Below are 13,094 nucleotides of genomic sequence, written 5' to 3'. Positions count from 1 at the left end.
TTTTATCTAGATATGATGGGTTTTTTTATGGTAAAATAGTGGCTTTAGAGTTGAAATCCGCACGATTCTTAACAGTTGATTTTACTTTGCTAGTTTTCTGCTTTGAGTTGTTTGAGGTTGTTCAAACGGTGCGATTGTTTGTATTGATCCATATTTGTTGGCTTTGTTTTGATTTGAGTAGGAACAGTTTCATTTTTTACAAGAGTTGAGTTGATTTCCTAATTATTTAGATTTGATGGGTTTTTTTAATTTAGAATATCATGATTAGAGTTGTATTAAGCCAGGTTCTCATACGTTTAATTGTTTGTGTCAAGTATTTCCTTTGAACTTTTTTAGATCGTTGACAAGGTATTGTTTGGATTGATCCAAGTTAATTTGTTTGTTTGAGTCGGTCTGGGCTTCCTATTTAAACGATATGACAGTTTACCAACTTTATCTCATTATTTTGGATTCGTTGAATTACTACATGGAGTTTGGTGTTGTAATAAGGATTATTAGTGGGTCTAGATTTGGTCGATCATTGGATGGTTGGTGAGGGCCTGGTCAGTTTTGGAAAATGTTTAATTGGCTCTACCTGGTTTGGATAGAATCATTTCTGTGGGTTTCGATTCAATGGTTTGATTTGTTTTATGTTGTTTAAATGGTGGCATTGTTTGTATTGATGCTTGCTTATTGGCTATCTTTTGATTTCAATAAACTGGTTTCATTTTTTAAAACAATTGAGGTGATTTCCTAATTTTTCTCTAAATAAGATGGGTTTTTTAATTCAGCATATCGTGATTAGAATTGTATTAAGCCGAGTTCCTGTACATTAAATTGTTTATATCATATATTTCCTTTGAATTCTTTTAGACCGTTGACAAGTTCTTGTATTGATTGTTCCTAGTTCATTTGGTCTGGGTTTGCTATTTATACGAGAGTATTGTTTTCCTGCTTTATCTATGTAAGTTGGATTCGTTGAATTTACCACAAGGACTTTAGAGTTTTGAAAAGGATTTATAGTGGGTATAGATTATGACGATCATTGGATGGTTGGGGAGGGATTGGTCAATTTTGGAAAATGTTTAATTGGTTCTACCTGTTTTGGCTAGAATAAGTTTTGTGGGTTTTCATTGAATGGTTTTATTAACCATAGGTATATTCGATGTTTATCATATGAGTTTATCTATGTTGAGTTGGTTTTATTTGTATCTGGATCGATTAGTTTGAAAGTGACTGCTCAAAAATTGATTATTTTTACTTTCAACTTTATTGTTTTTAATTTGACTTTTTCTTGATAGGTTACATTTGCTTGGATTATCATGGGTTGTTTTAAGTTGATTTCAACTATGCTTTGCGTAGTTGATCTTTTTTATTTAATGCCTCGATAATTTACAATGGATTTGTTAAATAATGTGGATAATTTTTTACCAGGCTTCTGTTTTGGAAAATGTTTAATTGTGATTTGGCGAGAATCAATTTTGTGGGCTTTGATTGAATGGTTTCGTGAACCTTTGGAATAGACGATGTTTCTTAGATGAGTTTATCTATGTTGAGTTGGTTTTATTTGTATCTGGATCGGTTAGTTTGAAAATGAATCCTCAAAATTTGACTGTTCTACTTTCAAATTTGTTGTCTCTAATTTGGCTTTTTCTTGATAGGTTACATTTGCTTTAATTATATTGGGTTGTTTTAGGTTGATTTTAGCTACGCTTTGTGTAGTTGGTCTTTTTTAGTTAATGACTCGATAATTTACAATGGATTTGTTAAATAATGTGGATAACTTCTTACCAAGATTCTATTGTAAATGTGTGCGGTTGGATTTATTTTATCTAGATATGATGGGTTTTTTTATGGTAAAATAGTGGCTTTAGAGTTGAAATCCGCACGATTCTTAACAGTTGATTTTACTTTGCTAGTTTTCTGCTTTGAGTTGTTTGAGGTTGTTCAAACGGTGCGATTGTTTGTATTGATCCATATTTGTTGGCTTTGTTTTGATTTGAGTAGGAACAGTTTCATTTTTTACAAGAGTTGAGTTGATTTCCTAATTATTTAGATTTGATGGGTTTTTTTAATTTAGAATATCATGATTAGAGTTGTATTAAGCCAGGTTCTCATACGTTTAATTGTTTGTGTCAAGTATTTCCTTTGAACTTTTTTAGATCGTTGACAAGGTATTGTTTGGATTGATCCAAGTTAATTTGTTTGTTTGAGTCGGTCTGGGCTTCCTATTTAAACGATATGACAGTTTACCAACTTTATCTCATTATTTTGGATTCGTTGAATTACTACATGGAGTTTGGTGTTGTAATAAGGATTATTAGTGGGTCTAGATTTGGTCGATCATTGGATGGTTGGTGAGGGCCTGGTCAGTTTTGGAAAATGTTTAATTGGCTCTACCTGGTTTGGATAGAATCATTTCTGTGGGTTTCGATTCAATGGTTTGATTTGTTTTATGTTGTTTAAATGGTGGCATTGTTTGTATTGATGCTTGCTTATTGGCTATCTTTTGATTTCAATAAACTGGTTTCATTTTTTAAAACAATTGAGGTGATTTCCTAATTTTTCTCTAAATATGATGGGTTTTTTAATTCAGCATATCGTGATTAGAATTGTATTAAGCCGAGTTCCTGTACATTAAATTGTTTATATCATATATTTCCTTTGAATTCTTTTAGACCGTTGACAAGTTCTTGTATCGATTGTTCCTAGTTCATTTGGTCTGGGTTTGCTATTTATACGAGAGTATTGTTTTCCTGCTTTATCTATGTAAGTTGGATTCGTTGAATTTACCACAAGGACTTTAGAGTTTTGAAAAGGATTATTAGTGGGTATAGATTATGACGATCATTGGATGGTTGGGGAGGGATTGGTCAATTTTGGAAAATGTTTAATTGGTTCTACCTGTTTTGGCTAGAATAAGTTTTGTGGGTTTTCATTGAATGGTTTTATTAACCTTAGGTATAATCGATGTTTATCAGATGAGTTTATCTATGTTGAGTTGGTTTTATTTGTATCTGGATTGATTAGTTTGAAAGTGAGTGCTCAAAAATTGACTATTTCTACTTTCAACTTTGTTGTTTTTAATTTGGCTTTTTCTTGATAGGTTACATTTGCTTGGATTATCATGGGTTGTTTTAAGTTGATTTCAACTATGCTTTGCGTAGTTGATCTTTTTTATTTAATGCCTCGATAATTTACAATGGATTTGTTAAATAATGTGGATAATTTTTTACCAGGCTTCTGTTTTGGAAAATGTTTAATTGTGATTTGGCGAGAATCAATTTTGTGGGCTTTGATTGAATGGTTTCGTGAACCTTTGGTATAGACGATGTTTCTTAGATGAGTTTATCTATGTTGAGTTGGTTTTATTTGTATCTGGATCGGTTAGTTTGAAAATGAATCCTCAAAATTTGACTGTTCTACTTTCAAATTTGTTGTCTCTAATTTGGCTTTTTCTTGATAGGTTACATTTGCTTTAATTATATTGGGTTGTTTTAGGTTGATTTTAGCTACGCTTTGTGTAGTTGGTCTTTTTTAGTTAATGACTCGATAATTTACAATGGATTTGTTAAATAATGTGGATAACTTCTTACCAAGATTCTATTGTAAGTGTGTGCGGTTGGATTTATTTTATCTAGATATGATGGGTTTTTTTATGGTAAAATAGTGGCTTTAGAGTTGAAATCCGCACGATTCTTAACAGTTGATTTTACTTTGCTAGTTTTCTGCTTTGAGTTGTTTGAGGTTGTTCAAACGGTGCGATTGTTTGTATTGATCCATATTTGTTGGCTTTGTTTTGATTTGAGTAGGAACAGTTTCATTTTTTACAAGAGTTGAGTTGATTTCCTAATTATTTAGATTTGATGGGTTTTTTTAATTTAGAATATCATGATTAGAGTTGTATTAAGCCAGGTTCTCATACGTTTAATTGTTTGTGTCAAGTATTTCCTTTGAACTTTTTTAGATCGTTGACAAGGTATTGTTTGGATTGATCCAAGTTAATTTGTTTGTTTGAGTCGGTCTGGGCTTCCTATTTAAACGATATGACAGTTTACCAACTTTATCTCATTATTTTGGATTCGTTGAATTACTACATGGAGTTTGGTGTTGTAATAAGGATTATTAGTGGGTCTAGATTTGGTCGATCATTGGATGGTTGGTGAGGGCCTGGTCAGTTTTGGAAAATGTTTAATTGGCTCTACCTGGTTTGGATAGAATCATTTCTGTGGGTTTCGATTCAATGGTTTGATTTGTTTTATGTTGTTTAAATGGTGGCATTGTTTGTATTGATGCTTGCTTATTGGCTATCTTTTGATTTCAATAAACTGGTTTCATTTTTTAAAACAATTGAGGTGATTTCCTAATTTTTCTCTAAATATGATGGGTTTTTTAATTCAGCATATCGTGATTAGAATTGTATTAAGCCGAGTTCCTGTACATTAAATTGTTTATATCATATATTTCCTTTGAATTCTTTTAGACCGTTGACAAGTTCTTGTATCGATTGTTCCTAGTTCATTTGGTCTGGGTTTGCTATTTATACGAGAGTATTGTTTTCCTGCTTTATCTATGTAAGTTGGATTCGTTGAATTTACCACAAGGACTTTAGAGTTTTGAAAAGGATTATTAGTGGGTATAGATTATGACGATCATTGGATGGTTGGGGAGGGATTGGTCAATTTTGGAAAATGTTTAATTGGTTCTACCTGTTTTGGCTAGAATAAGTTTTGTGGGTTTTCATTGAATGGTTTTATTAACCTTAGGTATAATCGATGTTTATCAGATGAGTTTATCTATGTTGAGTTGGTTTTATTTGTATCTGGATTGATTAGTTTGAAAGTGAGTGCTCAAAAATTGACTATTTCTACTTTCAACTTTGTTGTTTTTAATTTGGCTTTTTCTTGATAGGTTACATTTGCTTGGATTATCATGGGTTGTTTTAAGTTGATTTCAACTATGCTTTGCGTAGTTGATCTTTTTTATTTAATGCCTCGATAATTTACAATGGATTTGTTAAATAATGTGGATAATTTTTTACCAGGCTTCTGTTTTGGAAAATGTTTAATTGTGATTTGGCGAGAATCAATTTTGTGGGCTTTGATTGAATGGTTTCGTGAACCTTTGGTATAGACGATGTTTCTTAGATGAGTTTATCTATGTTGAGTTGGTTTTATTTGTATCTGGATCGGTTAGTTTGAAAATGAATCCTCAAAATTTGACTGTTCTACTTTCAAATTTGTTGTCTCTAATTTGGCTTTTTCTTGATAGGTTACATTTGCTTTAATTATATTGGGTTGTTTTAGGTTGATTTTAGCTACGCTTTGTGTAGTTGGTCTTTTTTAGTTAATGACTCGATAATTTACAATGGATTTGTTAAATAATGTGGATAACTTCTTACCAAGATTCTATTGTAAGTGTGTGCGGTTGGATTTATTTTATCTAGATATGATGGGTTTTTTTATGGTAAAATAGTGGCTTTAGAGTTGAAATCCGCACGATTCTTAACAGTTGATTTTACTTTGCTAGTTTTCTGCTTTGAGTTGTTTGAGGTTGTTCAAACGGTGCGATTGTTTGTATTGATCCATATTTGTTGGCTTTGTTTTGATTTGAGTAGGAACAGTTTCATTTTTTACAAGAGTTGAGTTGATTTCCTAATTATTTAAATTTGATGGGTTTTTTAATTTAGAATATCATGATTAGAGTTGTATTAAGCCAGGTTCTCATACGTTTAATTGTTTGTGTCAAGTATTTCCTTTGAACTTTTTTAGATCGTTGACAAGGTATTGTTTGGATTGATCCAAGTTAATTGGTTTGTTTGAGTCGGTCTGGGCTTCCTATTTAAACGATATGACAGTTTACCAACTTTATCTCATTATTTTGGATTCGTTGAATTACTACATGGAGTTTGGTGTTGTAATAAGGATTATTAGTGGGTCTAGATTTGGTCGATCATTGGATGGTTGGTGAGGGCCTGGTCAGTTTTGGAAAATGTTTAATTGGCTCTACCTGGTTTGGATAGAATCATTTCTGTGGGTTTCGATTCAATGGTTTGATTTGTTTTATGTTGTTTAAATGGTGGCATTGTTTGTATTGATGCTTGCTTATTGGCTATCTTTTGATTTCAATAAACTGGTTTCATTTTTTAAAACAATTGAGGTGATTTCCTAATTTTTCTCTAAATATGATGGGTTTTTTAATTCAGCATATCGTGATTAGAATTGTATTAAGCCGAGTTCCTGTACATTAAATTGTTTATATCATATATTTCCTTTGAATTCTTTTAGACCGTTGACAAGTTCTTGTATCGATTGTTCCTAGTTCATTTGGTCTGGGTTTGCTATTTATACGAGAGTATTGTTTTCCTGCTTTATCTATGTAAGTTGGATTCGTTGAATTTACCACAAGGACTTTAGAGTTTTGAAAAGGATTATTAGTGGGTATAGATTATGACGATCATTGGATGGTTGGGGAGGGATTGGTCAATTTTGGAAAATGTTTAATTGGTTCTACCTGTTTTGGCTAGAATAAGTTTTGTGGGTTTTCATTGAATGGTTTTATTAACCTTAGGTATAATCGATGTTTATCAGATGAGTTTATCTATGTTGAGTTGGTTTTATTTGTATCTGGATTGATTAGTTTGAAAGTGAGTGCTCAAAAATTGACTATTTCTACTTTCAACTTTGTTGTTTTTAATTTGGCTTTTTCTTGATAGGTTACATTTGCTTGGATTATCATGGGTTGTTTTAAGTTGATTTCAACTATGCTTTGCGTAGTTGATCTTTTTTATTTAATGCCTCGATAATTTACAATGGATTTGTTAAATAATGTGGATAATTTTTTACCAGGCTTCTGTTTTGGAAAATGTTTAATTGTGATTTGGCGAGAATCAATTTTGTGGGCTTTGATTGAATGGTTTCGTGAACCTTTGGTATAGACGATGTTTCTTAGATGAGTTTATCTATGTTGAGTTGGTTTTATTTGTATCTGGATCGGTTAGTTTGAAAATGAATCCTCAAAATTTGACTGTTCTACTTTCAAATTTGTTGTCTCTAATTTGGCTTTTTCTTGATAGGTTACATTTGCTTTAATTATATTGGGTTGTTTTAGGTTGATTTTAGCTACGCTTTGTGTAGTTGGTCTTTTTTAGTTAATGACTCGATAATTTACAATGGATTTGTTAAATAATGTGGATAACTTCTTACCAAGATTCTATTGTAAGTGTGTGCGGTTGGATTTATTTTATCTAGATATGATGGGTTTTTTTATGGTAAAATAGTGGCTTTAGAGTTGAAATCCGCACGATTCTTAACAGTTGATTTTACTTTGCTAGTTTTCTGCTTTGAGTTGTTTGAGGTTGTTCAAACGGTGCGATTGTTTGTATTGATCCATATTTGTTGGCTTTGTTTTGATTTGAGTAGGAACAGTTTCATTTTTTACAAGAGTTGAGTTGATTTCCTAATTATTTAAATTTGATGGGTTTTTTAATTTAGAATATCATGATTAGAGTTGTATTAAGCCAGGTTCTCATACGTTTAATTGTTTGTGTCAAGTATTTCCTTTGAACTTTTTTAGATCGTTGACAAGGTATTGTTTGGATTGATCCAAGTTAATTGGTTTGTTTGAGTCGGTCTGGGCTTCCTATTTAAACGATATGACAGTTTACCAACTTTATCTCATTATTTTGGATTCGTTGAATTACTACATGGAGTTTGGTGTTGTAATAAGGATTATTAGTGGGTCTAGATTTGGTCGATCATTGGATGGTTGGTGAGGGCCTGGTCAGTTTTGGAAAATGTTTAATTGGCTCTACCTGGTTTGGATAGAATCATTTCTGTGGGTTTCGATTCAATGGTTTGATTTGTTTTATGTTGTTTAAATGGTGGCATTGTTTGTATTGATGCTTGCTTATTGGCTATCTTTTGATTTCAATAAACTGGTTTCATTTTTTAAAACAATTGAGGTGATTTCCTAATTTTTCTCTAAATATGATGGGTTTTTTAATTCAGCATATCGTGATTAGAATTGTATTAAGCCGAGTTCCTGTACATTAAATTGTTTATATCATATATTTCCTTTGAATTCTTTTAGACCGTTGACAAGTTCTTGTATCGATTGTTCCTAGTTCATTTGGTCTGGGTTTGCTATTTATACGAGAGTATTGTTTTCCTGCTTTATCTATGTAAGTTGGATTCGTTGAATTTACCACAAGGACTTTAGAGTTTTGAAAAGGATTTATAGTGGGTATAGATTATGACGATCATTGGATGGTTGGGGAGGGATTGGTCAATTTTGGAAAATGTTTAATTGGTTCTACCTGTTTTGGCTAGAATAAGTTTTGTGGGTTTTCATTGAATGGTTTTATTAACCATAGGTATATTCGATGTTTATCAGATGAGTTTATCTATGTTGAGTTGGTTTTATTTGTATCTGGATCGATTAGTTTGAAAGTGACTGCTCAAAAATTGACTATTTTTACTTTCAACTTTGTTGTTTTTAATTTGGCTTTTTCTTGATAGGTTACATTTGCTTGGATTATCTTGGGTTGTTTTAAGTTGATTTCAACTATGCTTTGCGTAGTTGATCTTTTTTATTTAATGCCTCGATAATTTACAATGGATTTGTTAAATAATGTGGATAATTTTTTACCAGGCTTCTGTTTTGGAAAATGTTTAATTGTGATTTGGCGAGAATCAATTTTGTGGGCTTTGATTGAATGGTTTCGTGAACCTTTGGAATAGACGATGTTTCTTAGATGAGTTTATCTATGTTGAGTTGGTTTTATTTGTATCTGGATCGGTTAATTTGAAAATGAATCCTCAAAATTTGACTGTTCTACTTTCAAATTTGTTGTCTCTAATTTGGCTTTTTCTTGATAGGTTACATTTGCTTTAATTATATTGGGTTGTTTTAGGTTGATTTTAGCTACGCTTTGTGTAGTTGGTCTTTTTTAGTTAATGACTCGATAATTTACAATGGATTTGTTAAATAATGTGGATAACTTCTTACCAAGATTCTATTGTAAGTGTGTGCGGTTGGATTTATTTTATCTAGATATGATGGGTTTTTTTATGGTAAAATAGTGGCTTTAGAGTTGAAATCCGCACGATTCTTAACAGTTGATTTTACTTTGCTAGTTTTCTGCTTTGAGTTGTTTGAGGTTGTTCAAACGGTGCGATTGTTTGTATTGATCCATATTTGTTGGCTTTGTTTTGATTTGAGTAGGAACAGTTTCATTTTTTACAAGAGTTGAGTTGATTTCCTAATTATTTAGATTTGATGGGTTTTTTTAATTTAGAATATCATGATTAGAGTTGTATTAAGCCAGGTTCTCATACGTTTAATTGTTTGTGTCAAGTATTTCCTTTGAACTTTTTTAGATCGTTGACAAGGTATTGTTTGGATTGATCCAAGTTAATTGGTTTGTTTGAGTCGGTCTGCGCTTCCTATTTAAACGATATGACAGTTTACCAACTTTATCTCATTAGTTTGGATTCGTTGAATTACTACATGGAGTTTGGTGTTGTAATAAGGATTATTAGTGGGTCTAGATTTGGTCGATCATTGGATGGTTGGTGAGGGCCTGGTCAGTTTTGGAAAATGTTTAATTGGCTCTACCTGGTTTGGATAGAATCATTTCTGTGGGTTTCGATTCAATGGTTTGATTTGTTTTATGTTGTTTAAATGGTGGCATTGTTTGTATTGATGCTTGCTTATTGGCTATCTTTTGATTTCAATAAACTGGTTTCATTTTTTAAAACAATTGAGGTGATTTCCTAATTTTTCTCTAAATATGATGGGTTTTTTAATTCAGCATATCGTGATTAGAATTGTATTAAGCCGAGTTCCTGTACATTAAATTGTTTATATCATATATTTCCTTTGAATTCTTTTAGACCGTTGACAAGTTCTTGTATCGATTGTTCCTAGTTCATTTGGTCTGGGTTTGCTATTTATACGAGAGTATTGTTTTCCTGCTTTATCTATGTAAGTTGGATTCGTTGAATTTACCACAAGGACTTTAGAGTTTTGAAAAGGATTATTAGTGGGTATAGATTATGACGATCATTGGATGGTTGGGGAGGGATTGGTCAATTTTGGAAAATGTTTAATTGGTTCTACCTGTTTTGGCTAGAATAAGTTTTGTGGGTTTTCATTGAATGGTTTTATTAACCTTAGGTATAATCGATGTTTATCAGATGAGTTTATCTATGTTGAGTTGGTTTTATTTGTATCTGGATTGATTAGTTTGAAAGTGAGTGCTCAAAAATTGACTGTTTCTACTTTCAACTTTGTTGTTTTTAATTTGGCTTTTTCTTGATAGGTTACATTTGCTTGGATTATCTTGGGTTGTTTTAAGTTGATTTCAACTATGCTTTGCGTAGTTGATCTTTTTTATTTAATGCCTCGATAATTTACAATGGATTTGTTAAATAATGTGGATAATTTTTTACCAGGCTTCTGTTTTGGAAAATGTTTAATTGTATTTTGGCGAGAATCAATTTTGTGGGCTTTGATTGAATGGTTTCGTGAACCTTTGGTATAGACGATGTTTCTTAGATGAGTTTATCTATGTTGAGTTGGTTTTATTTGTATCTGGATCGGTTAGTTTGAAAATGAATCCTCAAAATTTGACTGTTCTACTTTCAAATTTGTTGTCTCTAATTTGGCTTTTTCTTGATAGGTTACATTTGCTTTAATTATATTGGGTTGTTTTAGGTTGATTTTAGCTACGCTTTGTGTAGTTGGTCTTTTTTAGTTAATGACTCGATAATTTACAATGGATTTGTTAAATAATGTGGATAACTTCTTACCAAGATTCTATTGTAAGTGTGTGCGGTTGGATTTATTTTATCTAGATATGATGGGTTTTTTTATGGTAAAATAGTGGCTTTAGAGTTGAAATCCGCACGATTCTTAACAGTTGATTTTACTTTGCTAGTTTTCTGCTTTGAGTTGTTTGAGGTTGTTCAAACGGTGCGATTGTTTGTATTGATCCATATTTATTGGCTTTGTTTTGATTTGAGTAGGAACAGTTTCATTTTTTACAAGAGTTGAGTTGATTTCCTAATTATTTAAATTTGATGGGTTTTTTAATTTAGAATATCATGATTAGAGTTGTATTAAGCCAGGTTCTCATACGTTTAATTGTTTGTGTCAAGTATTTCCTTTGAACTTTTTTAGATCGTTGACAAGGTATTGTTTGGATTGATCCAAGTTAATTGGTTTGTTTGAGTCGGTCTGGGCTTCCTATTTAAACGATATGACAGTTTACCAACTTTATCTCATTATTTTGGATTCGTTGAATTACTACATGGAGTTTGGTGTTGTAATAAGGATTATTAGTGGGTCTAGATTTGGTCGATCATTGGATGGTTGGTGAGGGCCTGGTCAGTTTTGGAAAATGTTTAATTGGCTCTACCTGGTTTGGATAGAATCATTTCTGTGGGTTTCGATTCAATGGTTTGATTTGTTTTATGTTGTTTAAATGGTGGCATTGTTTGTATTGATGCTTGCTTATTGGCTATCTTTTGATTTCAATAAACTGGTTTCATTTTTTAAAACAATTGAGGTGATTTCCTAATTTCTCTAAATATGATGGGTTTTTTAATTCAGCATATCGTGATTAGAATTGTATTAAGCCGAGTTCCTGTACATTAAATTGTTTATATCATATATTTCCTTTGAATTCTTTTAGACCGTTGACAAGTTCTTGTATCGATTGTTCCTAGTTCATTTGGTCTGGGTTTGCTATTTATACGAGAGTATTGTTTTCCTGCTTTATCTATGTAAGTTGGATTCGTTGAATTTACCACAAGGACTTTAGAGTTTTGAAAAGGATTATTAGTGGGTATAGATTATGACGATCATTGGATGGTTGGGGAGGGATTGGTCAATTTTGGAAAATGTTTAATTGGTTCTACCTGTTTTGGCTAGAATAAGTTTTGTGGGTTTTCATTGAATGGTTTTATTAACCTTAGGTATAATCGATGTTTATCAGATGAGTTTATCTATGTTGAGTTGGTTTTATTTGTATCTGGATCGATTAGTTTGAAAGTGAGTGCTCAAAAATTGACTGTTTCTACTTTCAACTTTGTTGTTTTTAATTTGGCTTTTTCTTGATAGGTTACATTTGCTTGGATTATCTTGGGTTGTTTTAAGTTGATTTCAACTATGCTTTGCGTAGTTGATCTTTTTTATTTAATGCCTCGATAATTTACAATGGATTTGTTAAATAATGTGGATAATTTTTTACCAGGCTTCTGTTTTGGAAAATGTTTAATTGTATTTTGGCGAGAATCAATTTTGTGGGCTTTGATTGAATGGTTTCGTGAACCTTTGGTATAGACGATGTTTCTTAGATGAGTTTATCTATGTTGAGTTGGTTTTATTTGTATCTGGATCGGTTAGTTTGAAAATGAATCCTCAAAATTTGACTGTTCTACTTTCAAATTTGTTGTCTCTAATTTGGCTTTTTCTTGATAGGTTACATTTGCTTTAATTATATTGGGTTGTTTTAGGTTGATTTTAGCTACGCTTTGTGTAGTTGGTCTTTTTTAGTTAATGACTCGATAATTTATAATGGATTTGTTAAATAATGTGGATAACTTCTTACCAAGATTCTATTGTAAGTGTGTGCGGTTGGATTTATTTTATCTAGATATGATGGGTTTTTTTATGGTAAAATAGTGGCTTTAGAGTTGAAATCCGCACGATTCTTAACAGTTGATTTTACTTTGCTAGTTTTCTGCTTTGAGTTGTTTGAGGTTGTTCAAACGGTGCGATTGTTTGTATTGATCCATATTTGTTGGCTTTGTTTTGATTTGAGTAGGAACAGTTTCATTTTTTACAAGAGTTGAGTTGATTTCCTAATTATTTAAATTTGATGGGTTTTTTAATTTAGAATATCATGATTAGAGTTGTATTAAGCCAGGTTCTCATACGTTTAATTGTTTGTGTCAAGTATTTCCTTTGAACTTTTTTAGATCGTTGACAAGGTATTGTTTGGATTGATCCAAGTTAATTGGTTTGTTTGAGTCGGTCTGGGCTTCCTATTTAAACGATATGACAGTTTACCAACTTTATCTCATTATTTTGGATTCGTTGAATTACTA

Source organism: Nelumbo lutea, chromosome 1, assembly GCF_056320005.1.
Source record: "Nelumbo lutea isolate HS-2025 chromosome 1, American lotus-T2T, whole genome shotgun sequence".
Classification (NCBI taxonomy): Eukaryota; Viridiplantae; Streptophyta; class Magnoliopsida; order Proteales; family Nelumbonaceae; genus Nelumbo; species Nelumbo lutea.
Note: the sequence above shows the minus strand (reverse complement) of the source record.